Source organism: Alexandromys fortis, unplaced genomic scaffold (assembly GCF_014885135.2).
Source record: "Alexandromys fortis isolate MF-2015 unplaced genomic scaffold, M_Fortis_MF-2015_v1.1 scaffold_6, whole genome shotgun sequence".
NCBI lineage: Eukaryota > Metazoa > Chordata > Mammalia > Rodentia > Cricetidae > Alexandromys > Alexandromys fortis.
Genome location: NW_026067902.1, coordinates 20893747 through 20901935, shown reverse-complemented (window position 1 = coordinate 20901935; position 8189 = coordinate 20893747). Strand labels below are relative to the sequence as shown.

General features: G+C 42.2%; 1 long non-coding RNA gene across 1 annotated transcript in view; it reads left to right on the top strand.

The window, feature by feature from the left end:
- The first annotated feature begins 693 nt into the window (after nt 1–693).
- LOC126496541 (uncharacterized) overlaps nt 694–8189 on the top strand; it is a 28136-nt gene continuing 20640 nt past the window's right edge. Inside the window, exons 1-2 of the long non-coding RNA XR_007590376.1 lie at nt 694–801; nt 3990–4030. This is a non-coding gene — a long non-coding RNA (uncharacterized lncRNA). The remainder of the gene's footprint in view (nt 802–3989; nt 4031–8189) is intronic.

Here is an 8189-nt window from a genome sequence, read left to right as displayed (position 1 = left end):
AGCCAGGGCTACACAGAGAAATCCTGTCTCTAAACCCTCCCAAATAAAAAATTACAAGAAAGCAAAAGTAGAGAGGAGAGAGGAGAACCAAGCATCAGCAAAAAATAAGTAAATAAATAAGAATAACAAGGAAATGTGTGCATAGCCACAGAGATAATTTGAATTATTGCTTCTGCAAAGCAAGTGGTGAGACTCTTTCTTAGATGCAGGGCTTGAGGACAGTAGTGTCTCATTTGTGTCTCTCAGTTATTTATACATGCACACACACAGGCACACATCACACACATGCACACACACGCATACATGCACATACATATGCACACACATACACACGCACACACACACACATGCATGCACGCACACATACCCCTTGCTTCATGGAGGACACGGCAGAGCACAGGTTGCACACTACAGCAGTGAAGAGCTAAAGGAAAATGAAAAACCTGCCTAAAGTATAAAAAGTAACTGAGGTTATTATAAATATTCCCTCGCGGAGATTTTTGAAACTTTGGCAAATGTATTGTTAGGCATGTATAAATAACTGGATCTCCGAAAGGGCAGTTCAAGAGCAAAGAGATTAAAACAGTCTTTTGCTCAAATATTGACTTCAGCGTGCCAGGCAGTGTTGGCTTTAAGCCAGCTGAAACCTCTGTTTTCAGTAAACTTGCCAACTCTTCTCTGTATGGTAAATAGTGCGGCTCTGTCGCGGATCGTCATCCTTGGTAGGTGTTTTCTGTTTTTCTGTCATTTTCCCTCCATAACCGCCTGCCAGCTACCAGTGACTATACAACTCCAGGACAGGTAAGAAGGTGGACACTCCACATCCATGCGACCAGGTGTGCTAAACCAGCAAACAGCTCCCCAGGGACCGGGAAAGAGCAGGGAGACCACGGGCCTTGCTCTTAAGCTCTGGGTTCAGACAGACTGTGCCGATCCCGTTGCTTTCCCTCCCTGGATTAATTAACTCAGAATTGCTTCTTAGTAGTAATTCAGGTTCCTGTTTTTAATTTCCTCCTGTGCTGAAAAATAAATAGGTCTAACCACACACTCAGGCCCCTTTGCCTGGGCTTTTGTGCCATAAGCAGGCTAGTAGTCGCTGGGAAACATCTGGGCTGCTGCCAAGTGGGCGTTCAGTTCCTTTGTTGCCGTTCGGGTTGGCCTAGCTAACCACAATCCTTTTCCACCGCCGCTCTGCAATGCGCCTGAATTAGAGCCGAGAGGCCACAAAATGTACACAAGAAAGGGGGGAAAAAGGAGAAAATGAGGAAAAGAGGAGCCAGGGTGAGGAATAAAACTTGTAAATATTTTCTTGTTTTCTCATTATACATTTTCAGCTCCTGACTTCACAAAAATATGCAAGCCTCAAATGCACACTGTCATATTTGGGCTATTTCTCCTCTCTGCCCAGCCCAAGAGGATTATAGGATGGTTAACATGAGGGACATTCCTGGGCTCCAACTTCCTAGGGCATATGCCCAGGCTTTTGGCTTTGAGAGGTGGGGGCAGGGTGACAAATGCCTTAGGGGGTGTCTGAAGACAAGCAGATGGCTTTAGCAATCCTGTGCCAGTGTGCGGTTTGTGTAACTCCTGCCCTCTCGACCCCATTTCTGTACCACTTCCTCTTCCCCCCCAAAAATGGGTTTCTACTCATTCAAGCAGTGAATTTGTAAGCAAAGGTTTGAAGACTATGGCCGAAGCAGAGACAGCAAGGAAGCGCTCAGGTGCTGAGCTCTCTTTTCCTTGTGGATCTTGTCAATTTCCTCAGACACTCGGGTGGTAGGAACAGTGTGGACACACACAAAAGTATCAGAGGATACAGGCCATGTGCGCAGAAGACAGTACGTGAGGAACAGTCAGCCAAAATGAGAATGGCCCAGGTCTGGGGGTCAGATACACATGACTGGGATCATCAGGTCCAAATTCAAACTTTGGCAATGGAGGGGACATTAACTACAAAAAGATAAAACTCTGAAATGAGAAAGAAATGTGCAAATGAGCAGAACATGACTGATTCTTCTCGGGGACCAGTTTCAGGACCAAACACACGACACGGAAAAGGCCGAAGAGGAAGGCCACAAGGATCTTCATCCGACAGAGAGGCTCTTTGTTTCCTGCAAAGGAAACAAACATTCTAGAGAAGTCATGTGGGCTCTTTTACATGCCACTAAATGACACAAGGAGAAAAATCTTCAGCGTTTTATCACAAACACAGATGCAAAGCCGTGTGCCGCCCAGTTCTTTCCTGTGCTGACATTTAATACACAGTCTGGTCAGGGAAGCGCCATCCGAAGGAGGTGGCTCTGGTTGGGTGGATATGGGTCATATTTGCAGACTTCAGATAGTTCTGGACCAGCAGGGAAGTACGGGGCTGTAAAAACCTAGAGGCGTGGGTGAATAACAGCATCTCTCTGGACTCTTCGGAACAAAGACTGTTAGCCAGCTGGGAAAGAAAGTGGATAAACTGGAATTTTTCTTCCTGATGAGACCAACAAGGTATGTAAGGCGCATTACTGACTAAATAAAGGTAACCGAGTTTAGACTGAGTGACTGCGTGTAAACCGAGTACCCTTCCAGTTCACACCTACTGCCTCAGAATAATTATCAGCATTCCCCTGGGTTCAGTCTCCAAGCGGTGCCAGTTAGGTGATACATTGTATCGTCCAGTAAGCTCTGAAAAGCCCACGTGCTAAAGGTGGGGTTTCCGTCCTTCAGTTAGGTGATACATTGTATCATCCAGTTAACTCTGAAAAGCCCAGTGCTAAAGGTGGGTTTCCGTCCTTCAGTTAGGTGATACATTGTATCATCCAGTTAACTCTGAAAAGTACACGTGCTAAAGGTGGGGTTTCCCACCGTTGTGAAAGCTCCGGAGCTCAGCTCGCCTTTCTCTCTGGAAGTGAGTCCGCAGCTCTCTTTAAGAGGTAGTCTTGGATATGATGAGCAGTGGGGAGGTTAAACCTACCAGCTTATCTTCTGGGAGACCTGGTGCTTTGCCTTACAGTCAGCCCAGCACAGACACGTGGCATCACAGGTATGTACTGACTGAGTTCATTGGTGACTGGGATCACAGGTTAATATTTAATTCATAGTGGGATGGATTATTACAAATTGCCTCTTTCCTTGCCAAGTTCTTTCAGAACCATTAGGATATACACGACCATCTCACAAGTCCTTCCCTAGTAGAGCTATAAGTATCCACCAAACAATTCTGGCTCTCCCAAATTTAATCTAGCCACTGAATCGAGATACTGACTTTCAGGATATCCCAGACAACCTGTCTAGGGTGTTGTTTCCCATCCAGTCCTCACTCTGCCAGACCAGCAATATTTCTAACATGGGACGCCCCTAGTGCAGGAAATTCCAGGTCTAGGACTCAGACATGAATGCCCGTCTATTATTGTTAAATTGCATGTGTCAAGAAGTAGTTTTTTCCTGTCAGAGGTAGACAGGACGGCATGTCCATTGTGGTTCCCAGAGGCGACGAAAACAAAACCTGTTCTTAGATACTGAGAATGTCCCACAGATCTGAAAACAGCCACTTAAGATGTTTTTAATGTCTCATTTTTCATACGCTACAGAATATTACACTCAGACCTCAGGAATCACTTAGGACAAACATGGTTTACCTCCTTCTGGCAGCTGGCTTAAGAGGTGCTCAAGTTCAATTCAGGTTGATATTTAGGACTCTCCGGAGAAACAAAAGCATGCATTTCCATCATCCCGTGACATCCTGAAACAGTCCTAAAGTTCTCCAGATCTTCCATCCTTCCAGGTCAAGTCTCCATTTGTGACGATGGAGCCACACTCCAAGTGGGCAATGACAGGGACACTGAAAGCCTCATCAGTAGTTAATATCGCACCAAATTATATCTCACTGAAGGGCATCAGTGTCTTCTGGGCTAAACAGAAAGGTTGGGAAATGTGAAGGCAGGCTAGAAGAGTGTCTTTGAAAAGCACCTCGTTCTTCTTATTCTGCCTTTAATTCCTTGTAGGAAGAAGATGCTAACAGAGGCCACACTGGATGGAAAAGGAGGTTGGTCTCCCTTTTTCTTTTTCTAATTAATTCTTTGAGAAATTAAAGCAGTATATTTTGATCAGATTCACCCCCAGTTCCTCCCAGATCCAAGTCTTCTTCCCTCTCCACCAACTCTGTGTCCTTGTCTTGTCTTAACTCACAGAGTTGGATTTGTACTGTTCATGTACTCCTGGGTGTGTGGGCCTCCTTGGTGCGGAGCTTCCTCCACCGACTTCTTCCATTGGTCAGGCTCAGTACGAATGTGTGTGAGTGTAACCTCTTTCTGCCTTGCTCAGATGTGTCACATAAGAGCTAGTATACATTATTAACCTTGCCTTTCTATCAACATTAGTGTTGATAGTAAATGAACTCTCACAAATATAGCCTTCAGATATCAGGGAAATTCTCTTTAAAGGTTTTTTTTGGGGGGGGGCTGTTTGTTTAGTTTAGTTTTGTTTTGTTTTGCTCTTTCAGTAGTGAAACCAACTGGATATGAAACAGGTAGACTATTCACTCTCTTCTTCCATTCTAAAACATGATCATTGAAAATTTAATAGCAAATATCAAAAACAAATAATCTAGCTTCGGTCTTACATTTTATGGGAAGAGAGTTGCACTTATGTCTAAGATATGTTAATTCTACTTTTCAAATAAGGAAAGAACTGAAAATGAAATAAAAATAAAGAATGTGAAATTATTCATTTCACTAGGAAGTATAAATAGGAATGTAGAAGGTGTTGGATTAGGGGAAGGTAGACAAGCTCACTTTTTCTGAATTTCAGGTGGAGGAAAGGTGATGAACAGAATCATAAACCAAGGACAGTTGCTGCTCGCACAATTGCCTGAATATTGTCACACATCTATATGTTCGAAGCTAAGAGAAACAAAACACTCCCTCAAAGCTAAAATTTCTACCTGGGATTGAGAAAAAGTAAAACTAGGGAAACTATGAATTTTCTCTTCTACAGTGGATGAGAGTAACCTGTCAGATTCCCCGACAGCAGTTGAAGTGAGCAATTGCACACATGGACCAGAGAAATGGAGGTTATGCGATATACAGAGACAACTGGTGTAGGAGGTCCTTCTGTCTATGTGTTGCTTTCATTGATTCATAAAGGAACTGCTTTGGGCCTATAGCAGAACTGTAGGGGAACTGAGCTAGGTGGGGAAAACAAAACTTTTGGAATGCTGGGAAGAGGAGACGGAGAGAGACACCATGGATCCGCAGCCGGAGGTAGATGTGCTGAAACTTTATGGCTAGACCATGACCTCGTGGTGATATACAGATTAATAGAAATGGGTTAAATTAGGGTGTAAGAGTTAGCCAATAAGAAGCTAGAGGTAATGGGCCAATCAGTGATTTAATTAATACAGTTTCTGTGTGACTATTTTGGGTCAGGGCGGCAGGGATGAACAAGTGGTTCCTTGCTGCTACAGACAAGTTGGAATTAATTCCAAAATGATGGCCAGTGAAGTGGTTTATGAAAAATTATAAAACCCTCACATAATGTCAACATCAAATGCCTGTAGTAGAGGACAGGAGATGGGAGAGGAAATACCCCAAGACAGAAAGATGGGGAAGGAGCAGGAAAGAGAACCTGAGGAAGAATGCACACATTTTACGAACTGGTCTCAGCTAATAAGTTGCATAAATGGAAGAGATGTGGGTGCAGAAAATGCCAGGCTGAGGGTGCAGCCCTGGGCTGCATGTGCCAAGGACCCTAAGCAAGCTGCTTTCTCTGCTGCTGTGATAAACACCATGACCAAAGCAGCTAGGAGAGGAAGGGGTTTGTTTTGATCTTACGTTTCCAGGTAATGCTGTACCACTGAGAGAAGTTTGGACAGGAACTCAAGGCCAGAACCAGGAGGCAGGAACTGAAGCAGAAGCCACAGAACACAGATATTGGCTTTCTCCTCCATAGTTTGCTCAAATACCCTTCTTAAGAGAGTCCAGAATAATCTTTCTGGGGTGGTGCCATCCCCAGTGTGTTAGGCCATCCCACATCAATTATTAATCAAGAAAATGTCCCACAGATATACCCATAGATCCATAGATGCACCTCAGTTGAGGCTGCCTCTGCTGGGTGACTCTCATTTCACCAACCAGCGCAGCAGTCTATGGGTGGCATTTGTGTTAAGCCTAACGTGTGTCTAAATCATAGGGTGAGCTTGGTACCCCAATTTTTGAGTTGCATAGTCCATTATAAACCATGTCAGAATGTGGGTTTCCCTTTTCTGTCTTGAATAAATTTTCATTTTTGGATCCAATGTTATGTAGATGTTGAGATTTCACTCTTTAATTGATTAAATATGGAAAATTTAGAAAGCCCACATTACTGGAATTTATATGAGCAAATGCTGCTGCATGGTGAGAGGAGGTGGAAGTGGAAAGGAATCTTTCTGAGCATTGTGCCATCTATCTTTCAGTGACTTCCTTCGTCATATTATTTATCTGCATTAGCATTTTTGTGGTCTGGAAATTACAAACAATTTTTAATAGTCCTCTGAAAAGAATTTGAAATGTGGAACAGTCTGTGGAAAACAAATTTTTGTATAATTCTGTCAGGATCTAGAGAAAGTATCTTGTTCCTCTAACTTACTTCTGCTTAGGAAGTCGTCCAACAGGAGCTAAAAAGAGAAGTTGAGACTTGAAGGGGCTTTTCATCTTGCTCATCTGCGTATGCTCGAATATTGAATACTTTAAACCATGCTGTTTCATGGGTGACAGGACAAATTTCCACTAGTTACTGATCCCACATTAGTTTGATGTAGCTTATAGAATCTTGTTGATTTGGGGACTTCAAAATGAATAACATAGTAATTTCGTTTTCAGAGCTATAAAGCTTAACATCAATAATAAAGTATGGTAGGAAAATAATCAGAATATTACATAAATATGAAGAGTGATTTAAGAAGTTCGCATTTCTACTCTTTAAAATATGATGAAATAGACACTATGGAAAATACAAATACACATATAGAAAATATAAATATCTGGGTAAAATATTTTAAATATTTCTCAAAACCACTACTAGGACATGAGAATGCGATTTTTAGAGCTATGAGATTATAGAATAAGGTAGAAAGTTTGGACAAGTCTACCAATTTTTTGGTTGCATGTTTGAATTGAGTAAAATCTGCAGAAGAAAATGAAGGATAGAGTCTGTACTATTTTAGAGGATTCTGGCAAACATTAAGAAGTAAGCGGCCCCACCTTAAACAAATGTTTCAGACAATAGGGATAGAGAGATTACACCCACCACTGCCGGCGCACATGCAAATAGTTGGCAAGTCAGTAAAATTTCAGTGCCATCCCAGAGCAAGATAGTACCAGGAAAGAAAAGCCCGTGCTGACCTAGCCATGGAAAATGCCCTGAACAAAACCTAGAAAACACTTATTTAAAAAAAATTAAAGCAAGAATTGTGACCAGATAGCATGTGTTCTAGGAATACAACATGAAAATAATGTGAAAAGTAAAAAGCTGAATGATTATCTTCACACAAAGAGAGTAGCAACCAATACAATTAATAGCCCTCAAGATAGAATTTCAGCTAAGTAGAAGCTTGCTTAACCTCCTCAAGCGTAGTTCCGTTCCAGGTGTGGCACACACCTTTAATCCCAGCACTCAGGAGGCAGAGGCAGGTGGATCTCTAGGAGTTTGAGGCCAGCCTGATCTACAAAGTGAGTTTCAAGACAGTTGGGGGTATACAGAGAAACCCTGTCTCAAAAAAAAAATGTAGTTCCGTAAAAATACCACAAAACCCCACGAATATATTACTCAAGTATGAACAATCAAGTATGAAACACTTAATCTTCAGTATCTTTATAAAAAAGGAGTAAGACAAGATGTTCCCAATCACTGATATGCGACATGATACCCAAAAACTAAGAGTCAAATACAGACACACACACACACACTCATACATACATACATATGTACGTACATACATACATACAGAGAGAGAGGGGGGAAGGAGAGAGAAGATTAGTGGAAAGAACAGTTATTTGTGAATGATATTATTGCATTGAAATTGCAAAAAAGTGCATGGACTATTACTAGAATTAATAAAATAATTTACATATGTTTCAAGGCTTAAAATTAACATATAATGGACTTGTCCAGCATTGGACCCTGCAAGACACAGTGGTGACCTGCCAGGCGAGATGTTTGCTGAT